Raw genomic sequence first — 14,037 nt, forward strand, 5'->3', positions numbered from 1 at the left:
ACCCCTCTGTGAGTCTATTGCTTCCCTATGAACCCTATTCCCTGTGGCCTTATGTACTACTGGGTGGGTGCCCTCCCCAAAAGGTACTTTGGAGGCCCGCCAGCTCCTCGCATGTACCGCTCCTTCCTTGTGGGAACAACAGTTTCAGCTTGCTCCTGCTGGACAGGCACAATCTGAGTTTTCCAGCTTGCAAGAGTGCTGGCAGAGAAGTAAATATCTGCTCCCACCAAGCAGGAGCATTCTCATAGCTCCTGCCGGGTGAGAGCACAGTTGCTTTCCCTACCCCTGCGGCCAGAGAACCACTGTGTCCTAGAGGTGGTCTCCCTGGGACACAGTGGATGAGCCGGCCCCAGGGGATGGGGTCCCCAGGGCCCATTTGTTGCTCATGGAGGAGGTGTCACATCCCCTCCCCTATTAAGATATATTTGGGCCACGAGTCACCCGTCCCTTTTATAAAGAAGTATGTTATGTTATAATATAATATTTTATATTATATTATATTATATTATATTATATTATATTATATTATGTTATGTTATGTTATGTTATGTTATATTATATTATATTATATTATATTATATTATATTATATTATAATATATTATACTATATTATATATACTTCTTTTATAAAGAAGTATTATTTTGTGGCGGTTGCCACTGATTAGTTATAGTTAGGAGAATATTTCCATTGAAAAAGCATTTTTTATTTTGCTTGCAACTTTGGTGTCATTTGATGAATCTTCAAGAAACTTTCCCAAAAGAGTTAATCCTCCTCAGCTACTTTCTGGGATACCCTGTTAAGCAGGGCTGAGAAAAAGGTAAGGTCCCAAAACACATTTTCCCCATACAATTTCCCATGGGAATATTGAATAAGGATACCACAAAAATGGGTGAATCACACCAAATTCGGAAGAAAACTAGATCTTGGTCCAGAAAGCGTGCTTTTTGTGAATTGGTGTAAATATGTTTAGTACTTTTTAAGAAATTGAGGATCAGTATTTATGTTTACATAAGTACAGGGAAGATCCTCTGGTCCAAAAGATAAAAAGATAAGATCTGACTGGCTGCCACCTCATCAACAAATACGTTTCAGGATTTAGGGACTCAGTCTCTTGTCCTGTAAAAGATTTAAAATACATATAGGGCAGGGAAGGGGTACCCTTCTGATGGGGGCCAAAGAAGGCATTTACATTTGTTGATGGTAAAGCAGATCTGCAGATGATTCATTTTTAAAAAAAATACAATTATTCCTTTTAAGCCATAGAAAAACACAGGTTACAAGTGCATACCAGTTGATTAATAAATACATGTCACAATATCCACTGAGATAATAATAAATAGCCAAACAATTAAAATAATAAGGCAATAGTTCCATGATCCACCCATAATTGGGGAAAAAAGAATTACCACAATTGTTAGCCACCCGAGATTCTCCAAATGGCAAGTGGTAACCAGATGTTTCTGCCTAGTTCCCTAGATTTATTACCTTTTAGCTCGTATAAGCACGACTCAATGTTGTGTAAACCAAGCAACCTAGCCATCCACATTTGAAAGGTGGGAGGGGAGGAATCTTTCCAACCTGCTGAGATAAGAATGCGAAGGACAGCTGTAGATATAAAACCCAACGCTTCAGCATCATTTCCGAGCTTCAATTTCCTATCTACGCATACTATCATCAAGGTGGGGGATAGAATGATTCTACATTCTAGCAGCCCCTCCAAAAAGTTTGAAATTTCCCTTAAGATCATAGATAATTTATCACAATGATGGAACATGTGGATTAAATCGGCAGGGCCCTCGTCACATCTAGGGCACTTATCATTCTCCAGCAAGCCCCAGGCGTGCAGCTTTGCCGGAGTATGATACAAGTTAAACAGTGTTTTGTAATGCTGTGCCCATAAGCTTGAGGATCGGAATAATCTTTTATTTAATATGAGGGCTAGGCCTAGGTCAACATCAGGATCATCTAACTTCCCTGTCATTGTAGATTCTGTTTTCTCCAAATCATCCTTAATGCCCACCATTAGATGATTATATACTAATTTTATGTTGTTGCCCCCATTCCATACATAATCAATCAGGGGGAAGCGTCTCATCACAGAAATCCTAGGTGTAAAGGCCATCGCCGTTTGAACTAGCTGTCTATATAAAAACCATTGATTCGGAGGGATCCCAAACTTGCACTGTATCTCCTCAAACCTAAGGATCTCCCCCCTCCATAATGTCCCCTAAGGTCCTTATTCCTTGTTCTCTCCAAAACAGGCTATTTCTATCCATACCCAGGTGGGGGAAAAGGTTAGAATTCCAAATGTGGAGATGCACATTGATCTTAGGGATTTCTAACAACTTTTGGAGAGTTTACCAAGTCCCCCAAACCCCGTCCAAGATCTTATACCGAGCCTTCTTATAGTATCTACGGTCCACCTCACTCAATAGTAGCCCAAAAGCCTTCTTCCCCAACAATAGCTCGAAAATGGTTGGGGGATCCTGCCTATCTCCCTGGGCCCCTTCTGGGCTAGGGACAGATTGAAACAATACTGACATTAGAGCCAATAAGCAAGAAAAATCTGCAGATGATTCACATGTACAAGGTGCCCTAAAAAAAACAAAGCCCGTCCTTTTTCTTTTTAAGCCCCTTGGGGTGGGTCAGGGCACCGAATTTGCTGATTTGCTGTTTTATGTTTTGTGGTGTGTACATGGTAGCATCCTCCCTGAGCATTCTGAAGGACCTGAGGGTCTCATCCCCAGGGCCAAAGTTATTTATTTGGGGAGGGGGCATATGTTCCTCTTTCACAAGGCTCCTGGAGGCTCTAGGATTTCATCCCAAGGAGCTGGTTTCCTTTTTTGTGTGAGCGAGCCCCCCTCCCTGAGCCCTAGTATAGGCCCCGGAGACCACATCTACAGGGTTCAATCTATGTCTCCCACCTCTGGCAGGAACAGTAATGATCCTGCCAAGTGGGAGCAGACCTTTCCTTTTCTTCAATGCCCATGAGCACCGACAAGCTAGAATGTTTGCTCCTGTTGCAGGAGAAGATCTGCTTCCACAACACGTGGGCATAGGTTTTGGAGCCAAGCAGGGATGTGGGGGCTTGGGTCCCGACGTGGCCCCCAACTTAATTTAGAGATGTAGTTGCTCATATATGTTTTACTGAAAAAGCACTGTTAAAGATAAATTATAGTTCAGCCAACACAATGACAAAAAAGTCCTGAAATTTGGCTGCTTTGGCATGTACAATATACGCCGTAACTCAATTGCCTGCCATATTTTCCTTTGCTGTTGCCTTTTCTTTTTTCGCCTTCCAGTGGCAAAAGTGGTGTACTAAGCAAGGCATGGCCAATAAATAAAATATAGATAGATTGATTGATTGATTGATTGATTGTTTCACCAGTCAGTAGTAGCGACTAAGTAGTGATGGTCAGATCAGTGTTTTCAGTGAAAGGGAATTTTTTTTCTTTATTTTTTTCTTGCTACCTTTAGCACCATCCAACGGATCTGCATAAAACTTTCCAATAAAAAGGTTAATCTTATTTGAGATTAGCATGGCAGCTTTGATGCAGATATATCACGGTCTGAGGAAGCGGGCCGGAAAAGTAGCATTTCTTTTTTGAACTCCATTAGGAATTTTTTCTCTCTGATACAGAAAAAAACTCAAGGAAGTGTTTTTTTTATTTGGTGGACATCCACCTCTTGAGTAATAAGCATTTTAAAACTATTTCAAGCATTTACGTCCATTTATGTAATAACAAATTGCCCCGGTGACACAAAAAGTGGTTGCACATGCCTGTTGCGCCTCTGGGACACTTTGCATAAAATGACCCATGATGTTATCAAAAAAGGATGGTGCTCTAAACCATCTAGCAAATCTGGTCACTTGTTTCTTTATAGAAGTCAAGACATAACAAGCAGGCACACTTACTCTAACATCACCTCTAACCTAAACATTGAGATATATAGCAAGTCTACTGTTAATTGGGTGTCCAATCCTTATATATAAATACACTCACTCAAAGAGCCTGAATACTGCTCTGTTGCCCAGAAACAGAGAACTACCAGACCCAGTGCCCAGCCCTGCTCCCTTCAAATCCACATAACGTTGCAGGAACACAACTATTGCCCTGTTCTTTCTATTTTACACTTGCATTTGTATTCAGATAGTATTTCACAAACAATTGTCTATGCCTTCAATTCTATATTTGCATTCATTTTTCAACTAGCATGTGAATAGGAACATTGATACTGAGTTGAGTCAAAGGGACTATTGAAAATGTAAAAGAAGCATAGATTCTATAAATAGCTATAGTGAAATGAAAATAAAATACATTATTTGCAACTTGTTGTGATACTTGAGGATCAGTATTAAAAGGTGGATGCAATTTTCTGTTGAAACGCAATATAAGTCTCAGGTGAAGTGCTGATGTGAATCTGGATTCAACTACGGACGCAAACACTTCCATGAAGCACCATAACATTGGCCAGGTCACGCATCTCCAAAGTGATGGAAATTGCGGAGTCAAATGTCTCTAATGAAACACAGGGAGGAGATTCCTATCAACAACCACTCATGAGTTCCAAAGCTGAGAGTTGAAGTCAAAATGGGGCAGTCAAAAGACATAGGAAATGTCATGGGGCAGACTTTCTGCAAGCAATGAACCAGTAATACATGTATGGGGGCTCCAATGCAGCTGAAATTGGTTTGTGACCAGAGACATTTCTTCTATTTGTGCAGCAGCTGCAGTGGCATTAGGGGCCAGAGGCTGAGGGGGCCTCTGAACCCAGATTACTGCTGTATTTCACAGTTCCAAAAGCAGCCAGGGGGCCTATTTTCTTCTTTACACATATCCCATGACGCTTTTGGGGGTTGGAGACCTTGAAGCTGCTCTCCCACATAGTTTCAATTTCAGTTCCCAGAACTCCTAATTGCCATAGTGGCTTTTTGTCTGTATGAATGTATACGTATATATTACAAATACGTATTTATAGTTCGGACCTAGTTTCCATAGAAAAACATTTTTGACTTGCCCATAACTTTGGCATATTTTGACCAATCTTCATGAAATTGTCCAGATAAAGTCTCAAGGCAGACTCTGGTTGTCATGAAAAGTTTGGGGGTGATCCGTGCAGTGGGGACCGCGAAATATAGGCATGAAAAAAGGGTGCGATTGTTATGTTAATTCCTCTAGGCACGCGTTTTCAAACTTACTGCCCGTACCGCTGGATGTAATTACACAAAATTTGGCAGAAAGGTAGATATTGTTACACAGATTGTGCTTTTTGTTGTTTGGTGCAAATACATACAGTAGTTTTTGAGAAATTTAAGCTGAAAATTATAGATATATCTCTGGCCGTAAATATTTTTCAACCGTTTTGCGATTTATCACAGATGCACGCGCCAACAGAAATGCTCCGATTGGCTGGATGCAACCTGAACAGAAAGTTGAGGCCACCTTTTTATCATCCAGGAATTGTTCCAGGGGCTGAAAATTGGTGTAAAAGCCTACATAAGGGGTCAGGGGGGAGATACTCAGATACTCTGACCCCATGTTCGAGAAATGGGTCTGTTAGTGAAGCAGTTATGTGGCTAAACTTTTTTGGGGGATCACGTGTGATATTTGTGATGATGCCGGGACCGCCAGCATGGCTCCCGTGTACCATCGAGGGTACTTCACGCCGCCGTATGTATATATATATATATATATATATATATATATATATATATATATATATATATATCCACCCCCTCGCTGGTCACTGTTACGAACTCATGTATGCACTCACAAACTCACTCAGACTTTTATACATCCATTCACATACCCACACACACACCTATACATCCTGTCACATACCCACTTAGATACTTATGCACCCACTTATAGACTTACACGGAGAGTGACGCACCCATGTACAGACCCACTTGAAGGCTCATGCACCTACTTAGAGACTTAGTCATAGACTCATGTGTACAGTTTCATACATACTTAGAAACTTTCACCCACTCACAGAACCACCTGGGCACTCATGCACCCACTCACAGACCCACACAGATACTCATGCACCCACTCACACACTTGCGTATGTACTCACAGACCCAATGATACACTCATACACCCACATGCAGATCCACTCAGACATTCATACACCCACTCACACACCCATACATTCACTCTCACACTCAGTCACAGACTCTCTCAGAGACCTATGGACTCAGTTACTCATTGATATATTCAGAAAGTCACACACTTGCTCACAAACTCACTCAGATATACAAACACCCACTCACTCATCCACTGAAGGCTCATGCATCCACTCAGAGACCAGCCCAGACACTCACCCTCCCAGTCACAAGCCCACTCAGACACTCATGCATGCACCCATTCACTCCCTCTCAGAGACTTATGCCCTCACTCACAGACCCATTGAGACACTCGCACACCCACTCACATAGTCACTCAGACACTCACAAACCCACTCACAGGCCCACTCAGACACTCATACACCCATACAGTCACTCACACACCCTCTCCCCGACCGACTCAGAGACATATGCACCTAGCCACTCATACACTCAGAGACTCACACACACACCCACAGTCTCACTCAGATACTCATGCTCCCAGTCATAGACCCACTGGGAGACTCATGCACCCACTCACTGACCCACTCAGACACCCACTTAGACACTTATGTATCCACTCACAGATCCAGTCACAGTTATATACTTACTTACAAGTGCACAAAGGCACAAATGCACCTACTCGCAGATTGACGGAGAAAGTCATGCAACAAATCAGAGACCCATTGAGACACTGATGTACCCACTCATAATTGCACTTACACAGTTTGTTACTGAAGCATTAATAGAGTGATGCACTGTGTTACAGATTCACTGAAATAGGTATACAATGAGAGACGTACTGATACAGTGATGCATGCAGTTATAGATTACACTGAAAAAGTTATGCACTGTGTTATAGAGATATTAATGGAGCGGTACATGCTATTATACAGTTATTTACATAGTAATGTGTTTAGTCTGTTGGTTATAATTCAGTTTGCAGTTAGTCGAATTGAAAGTGGTGGTGGCTATTAAATGTCTGCATTTGTTTTGTCATTTTGCAACGTTTTTGTGGCAATCGCAGCTACCAATACCTTCAAGATGCCCGGCGTCCCTGCAAAAACAGAAAATCGGTTTAAATGGTTGTTTTTATAAAACCCCCCTACAAAAATATGCCTTTAAACAGTGCAGTATAAACCCCTGGTGTCTAACATACTGTAAAATGTCTGCATATATATGCAACCCCTAAAAAAGGTATGATCATCGCAGTAACTGGAGTCATCGCGACTCTCTGCATAGTCGCAAAATCAGTAGTGTTCAAACGCACGTTTTTTTAAAGTTACTACAAAAATGTGTTCAAACATGTTCTTTGAGTTAGTAATGTGTGTATTGTAAAAATTAGAGTGAATTTTTTAAGTAAAAATTTTGGAATGTGGTGGTGGTCATTGCATGTCAGCTTGTGTTTTGCCATTTCACGACATGATCGTGATCATCATGAAATTGCCCCAAATATAAAATATCTAAGGAAAAAAACGACACTTATTAGTCCACCGAAAAAAATTCAAGCGTATAAAAATACAACTTATAGAGCTATTTTTGATGGAAAAAACATTTTAAAAACCTTAAAAATGTAATTAAAAAATCATACGTTACATTGACGTTATAGTTAGGAAATGGGATTTAAAATAACTGAAATTAATTGTAAAAACAAAAGGTTACAGGGACATTATAGTTAGATATTTGCATTTAAAATTCTTAGAAATTCACTGAAAAAATAATAGGCTACAGGGACGTTATAGTTAGGAAATGGAATAAAAAAACATTAGAAATTCACTGAAAAAAACAAAGGTTGCAGAGACGTTATAGTTAGGCTCAAGTTTCACTAGTAGAAAACCAGAGATATTCAGCAGTTATAGTTAGCTGAGCTAACTATAACCTGTGCCCCTGCAATGCACTGCTTATGACCTCACATATTACATCACTGATATCTCAAATGACATCACTGTTAACATTATCCAAGGAATCTTTGACGCACCCACTCATACACCAAAATACCCTTTCATACACCCACTCCAACTTCCACACTACCATTCTCAACACCATTGACATACCCAGACCAGTACTCACACACCCACTCGCTGATTGGTAAGTCTAAAAATGCATCCACTCAGTCACCTATACAGCCACTCATACACCAATTCACTCACTAATACAGCCACTGAAATATCCACTGATACATCCATACAGCCACTCACACACTGTCAGTCACTCATAGAGCTACTCACACACCTATTCACTCACCTAGAGAGTCAATTACACAGCAATTTACTCACATATAGTTATACACAAACACCCTCACTTATTCATAGAGATACTAACACATGCTCACTCACCTATACAGTCACTGACACAAGCACACATCTCACCCATACAGCTACAATCACAATCCCCCACTGACACATACAGAACTCAAAAACTCCAACACTCACCTATACTGCTTTTCGCCCTGTTGATTGCCGCCACCATTGGTTGCTGCCACTCGCTCTCGCTACCTGCCAGGAGCCACGAACCACAAACTTGTGGCAGGAGCTGCCCATCAATCACGCGCCAGCCGGCGCTTAAAGCTGACTCAGGGCTCCCGCATCGCGGAACGCCCTGTTGATTGCCACCACCACTGCTTGTTGCCACTCGTTCTCGCTACCTGCCAGGATCTCCAAACCCCAGGGGGCACCACAAACTTGTGGCAGGAGCCGCCCATTAATCATGTGCCAGCCAGCACTTAAAGCTGACTCGGGGATCCAGCGGGGAGGACTCCCTGTTGATTGCTGCCACCACTGGTGGTAGCCACTCGCTCTCGCTACCTGCCAGGGACTCTAAGCCCTAGGGGGCAGCACGAACTTGCGGCACGAGCCGCCCATCAATCACGCGCCAGTGGGCGCTTAAAGCTGACTCAGGGCTCCTGCTGCACGTGACGCGCACGGGCTAAGGGCGGACCCGTCTGTGCCCATCTGTGCCAGGAAGAGACAGGGCTGGGTCCACCCCCCTTTCATCAGCCTCCCCAAAACTGGTTAGCATTTTTATTGTCTGTAAATATTTATCTGCAGTATTCTTGAGTGTCACCATCTTGAAAGCATGAGCAAGGCTAAGCGTAAGGGGGTGGGGGGCCAGGAGTTGCAGGCACGCTGGATGCCTTTCTGATATGGGCAGAGTCAGTTTTAATTCATGAAATTGAGCTAACAGAAAGGAGACTCTCTTTAGATCCATATAGAGTCTCCTCTGAAGCTACCTCACCTCCCTTTTTGCCCATTCCAGAGTCGGACACAGCAATTGACTGTATGCTTCCAGTGACTTCTATCCCCCAAGAGCTCCAACTAAATGGGTTACTGTGTCAGCTAGTATTCCGTCATTATCGCCCACACTCCCTGTAAAAGTACTTACCCGCCATCAAAGGTCTATACAAGTTACAGGTGGGGAAGGCACAAACAAAAAAAGGAATGCGCGTGGCTTGCCCAAAACCACGCATCAGGCATGCAAAATAGCAAAAAGGAAAGTGACACCCCTGGGTAGTGAGGTTAGTTCCAATGTTGTTTCTGCCTCAGGCATTCCGGGTGTTAGAGATGTAAGAACCATGGCCATTGACACACAGGTGTCCAGTAAATTTGAGGTTGTCCTTTTAACTAAATTTGAAGAGAAATTTTTAGCCATGCTTGACCCGTTATTATTAAAGCTGTCTCGTTTAGACATGAGACTAGCCAAAATTAAGCAACATCTTTTTTCCTCACCCCCTTTAATGAGCGAGGGTGTGCCAGGGGGATCGAGTGGATCAAGTCGAGTAAGTGCGACCAAAACTAGAATACCCACTAATGTGGTTGGTTGCCCTCCCCACAGTAAAAAGAAGGCTCCTATGACAAAATATCCCATAGAAGGGAGAAAGTAGAGCGTCAAGGGCCAGGGTTTTTACAAGGAGGGGCTGAGAGTCCTAGTAAGTCTTTTCATCTTCCGCCTGAAGCCACTCCATATACTATTATATTATCGAATGTGCCAGTGCTCCCTTCAGGTGGTGATGAATAAGCATGGGCGAATTTCGCGGATCCACGATCCGCAAATTTGCGGATTTGCGGATTCGCAGATCCGCAAAATCCACGAATTTGCAGATTCGCGGATTTTGCAGATTTTTTTAATGGGGGGTCTTCTGTGCGAGTTCAAGTGCCTCTTGTGTGTATAAATGGCCAGAGACCGATCAGAGCAGCAGATGAAGAGAATGTAGCTCCTGGTCACAGGAACAGCACGAGGATTGCGCACGTGAAAGTCAAGTATACAAAGGCCTCTATCCAGCATCACAGCTGATTTTCGACGGTAGATTTGGGAAGAAGGCACACCTGCCCAGCCTCGACGACGCTCACGATTGTTTTTGAGCTGATGAATGAGTCACTGAATTTGAGCTTCAACTAGTTCCAGCGACCATGTGTGTGTTACTATGCAATGGCCCCGAAGGGCGCAGGGGTTCCTTGGGTGACCTGTCCATCATAGTGGGTAAATGGCGGGAAGACGGTGCACACCGCGAGTGTGTGAGAGGGGCCAAACGGGCGGGGCTTCCATGCGAGTGCACATGCCTCTTGTGTGTATAAAAGGTCAGAGACCGATCAGAGCAGCAGATGAAGAGAAAGAAGCTCCTGGTCACAGGAGCAGCACGAGGATTGCGCTCGTGAAATTCAAGGATACAAAGGCCTCTATCCAGCATCACAGCTGATTTTCAACGGTAGATTTGGGAAGAAGGCACACCTGCCCAGCCTTGACGACGCTCATGATTGTTTTTGGGCTGATGAATGAGTCACTGAATTTGAGCTTCAACTAGTTCCAGTTTCCATGTGTGTGTTACTATGAACACCGATGTGCGCAGGGGTCCCTTGAGTGAGCTGTCCATCCATCATCCTGTAACTATTTTAGGATGGCGCCGGCAAGCTGCCAGCGCCATCCTAAAATAGTTACTAAATTAGCTTCACTAATAGATAAAATAAAGCAGGTGCTCGAGCACCTGCTTTATTTTATCTATTAGTGCTTCATGTGCTTCCTGTTGAAGCTAACTTAGTAACTATTTTAGGATGGCGCTGGCAGCTTGCCGGCGCCATCCTAAAATAGTTACAACAACAACTTCAAGCTTGAAGGCTTGAACTTTTGCCCCCCGAATCCGCCGCTCGCGGATTCGCGGATTTTCGGTAAATTCGCAGGAGTTTGCGGATTGCGGATTTACCGAAAATCCGCGAAATCCTCGAGCGGAACGGATTTTGCGCTCACGCTTAGTGATGAACATTGGTCATCACTTCAGAATAAAGCCCTTCATTTGTTGAATTCTAGAACTGTGTTGGGTACCGCTCTATTTAGTGAATTCAAAATGATATGTTGAATTCCGTGGGTTGGGAAATCTCCAAAAGCCCTTAGAGGAGACTGAGTGGTCCTGAGCTTTGGGTCCCGCGCCTAGTCCAAACTATTTTAGATAGGGCAGGGTCCTGGCACCTAAGCAGAGACAACATTAACATTTTACCGTTAGGTTTCTTCTACCGTAACTTTTCAGCCCACATAAGAGGAAGGGATGGTCTAAGGAACGTAACATAATAGATTTGACCTTTTTTCCAACCTGGAGGAAATAGATTGACTTGGTCCGCTCACTAGTAACAGTATGATTTTCCCTCCAATGGTTGAGTTGGATGAGGGTGGTCGGGTATCAGGTTCTAATAACCTAGGAAGTTTTTCACCAACTACCCTGATCAGTCAAAGTTTTGACAATGCTCTGGTTGGAAACATAGTGGGCAAGACAGGGGAGTGTAGCTCAATACATATTGGTATCCATCCGTATGTAGGGGTAACTGGCCTAGTGGAGGCAAGTAGACTCTGCCACCCGCCAGGTAGTAGCTACAATCCCGGTGCTGTTGTAGGACTCAAATTAACCTCTTTGAATATAGCCGGGCTCCTACAAAAAACTGCTTCAGTAGATTGGTCCATCTTTATGAAGGGCCATGACATATTGATCTTCCAAGAAACCTGGGCTATGGATCATGTATATCGCCAGGGCTATTTTAATTTTTCAAAGGTAGAGGAAGGCGGACAGCGAGGTAGACCATGGTTGGGCTTACAACCTGGGTTAAACAATCTAATCACTATAGGGTGGAGGAGCTGCACATCAATTGCAGGGACATTCTTATAATTAGGATACAGCAGGTAAATGTACCTGACTTGCTGATTATCAATGTCTATGCAAGGGGTTTGCAAGGCGGGAAAGCCTCTCCCACTGTTGATTTTTTAGATATGTTCTTCACAGAACATAGAGGTGATAATAATTTGCTAATAGCTAGTGATTTCAATTGTACCTTTGAACCCCTGGACCTTAACTATGTAAATCTCAATGCAAAGGAAGACTCTCAGTGGTTTATTCCACCGTTGGATCTTCCTCCAATTAAAAAATGGACAGGAGCAGCCCTGCAATTAAAAGTGTTTTTGTCAGGAACAGGTAGTCAGGGCTGTTAACAGGAGATCAGCCTCAGATAAGCAGGGCTCGCTCACCTTTAGCACTGGCCTGTGCAGTAGTCGCATTGATTTCTTCCTGCTTAACAAGGTATTCTGGTCCAACCTAATAGATATGGTGGTCTGTGAACGTACTGAGAGTGACCATAACCCGTTAGTGCTCTCCTTATATTCTGCATGTACTCCTAATGGTGTTAGTCCGGCGCTACAAATTGATTACTTGGAGGCACTACTGACAAACGATGACAGGAGAGTTAAATGGTCAAACGTGATTGAAAAAGAAGAGCACCTAAAGCAAATGAGTACTTTGGTGGTTAATGCCCTGGGTACATTATAGACATGTGCTACTCAGGAAGAGCTTAACTCGATAGTCGTGCAGGTCCATGGGGAACTATTTAACCAGCTTAAAGGCATTTTTATTTCTAAAACCAAAAAATCCCTGAAACACTTGGGATTTAAGGTGGCCACCTGGTATGATATTTCATGTTGCACGGCCAATAGAACCCTAGCTAGGGCAATCAGGTCAAAGAACAGGGACGATATACGAAGGGCAAGGGCTGAATATAAGGCGGTCCAACACCGAGCTAAAAGGGACTGGGATGAATAACACTGGGCCGAACTGCTTAAGGCATGCTCGGGGAGAAACCTGACTACCTTCTGGCACTTCGTGAAATGGGGCAGTGGTGCACCTAGTCAGGTGCCTGTGAATTATGTAGCCCCAGACCAGTAACTATCACACTTTAAATCCCAGTTTGCACTCCGTGAGGAGGTGCAAGATTGTTTTGATATGCCATCTCCTATTTCCATCTTGCACTTTACCAAGAAAGAGGTGGAAAATGCCTTACTCTCAGTCCCAAGAGGCAGGGCGCCTGGGCCTGACTGCATCCCCGCCGATCTGTTCCTTTATGACATACCTAACTGGGCATCTTATATTCAGCTCATTGTGAACGCCATAGCAAGTGGATCATCCATGCCCGGTACTTGGGCAGGAGCAGAAATACTCCATATTTACAAGAAAGGGGATCGCTCTCAACCAGGAAACTATAGGTCGATAAGCCTCATTGATTGCATACGAAAAGTTTCGGCTAGGTTGGTACTGAGCAGAATCCAGGTCTTGATTGAGGAATACAACATCTTGTCCCCACTCCAGGAGGGTTTTTGCTCTTGTACCAGCACCATTGATCAGGTGTTCAGGTTCATTCTGATCTATTGGCGTACTGTAGTGCTAAGGGGAGGTACAATTTTTGCACCCTTTGTCGACCTTAAGTCGGCTTTTGACCTTGTCCCGCGTACTAAAAGGTGGCAAACTTTTTTGGAATTAGGTATGCCATTAGAAATTCTGGCTTTTCTGGTTAAGTTACATGATACCAACTAGGTGCAGGTGGGATGGGTAGCACAGGGGAGCATCACCAAAAAGTTTCCTGTAGAGAAGGGGGTTTGACAGGGGTGCGTTCTAGCACCTAC

This window comes from Lissotriton vulgaris, chromosome 11, assembly GCF_964263255.1.
Source record: "Lissotriton vulgaris chromosome 11, aLisVul1.2, whole genome shotgun sequence".
Classification (NCBI taxonomy): domain Eukaryota; kingdom Metazoa; phylum Chordata; class Amphibia; order Caudata; family Salamandridae; genus Lissotriton; species Lissotriton vulgaris.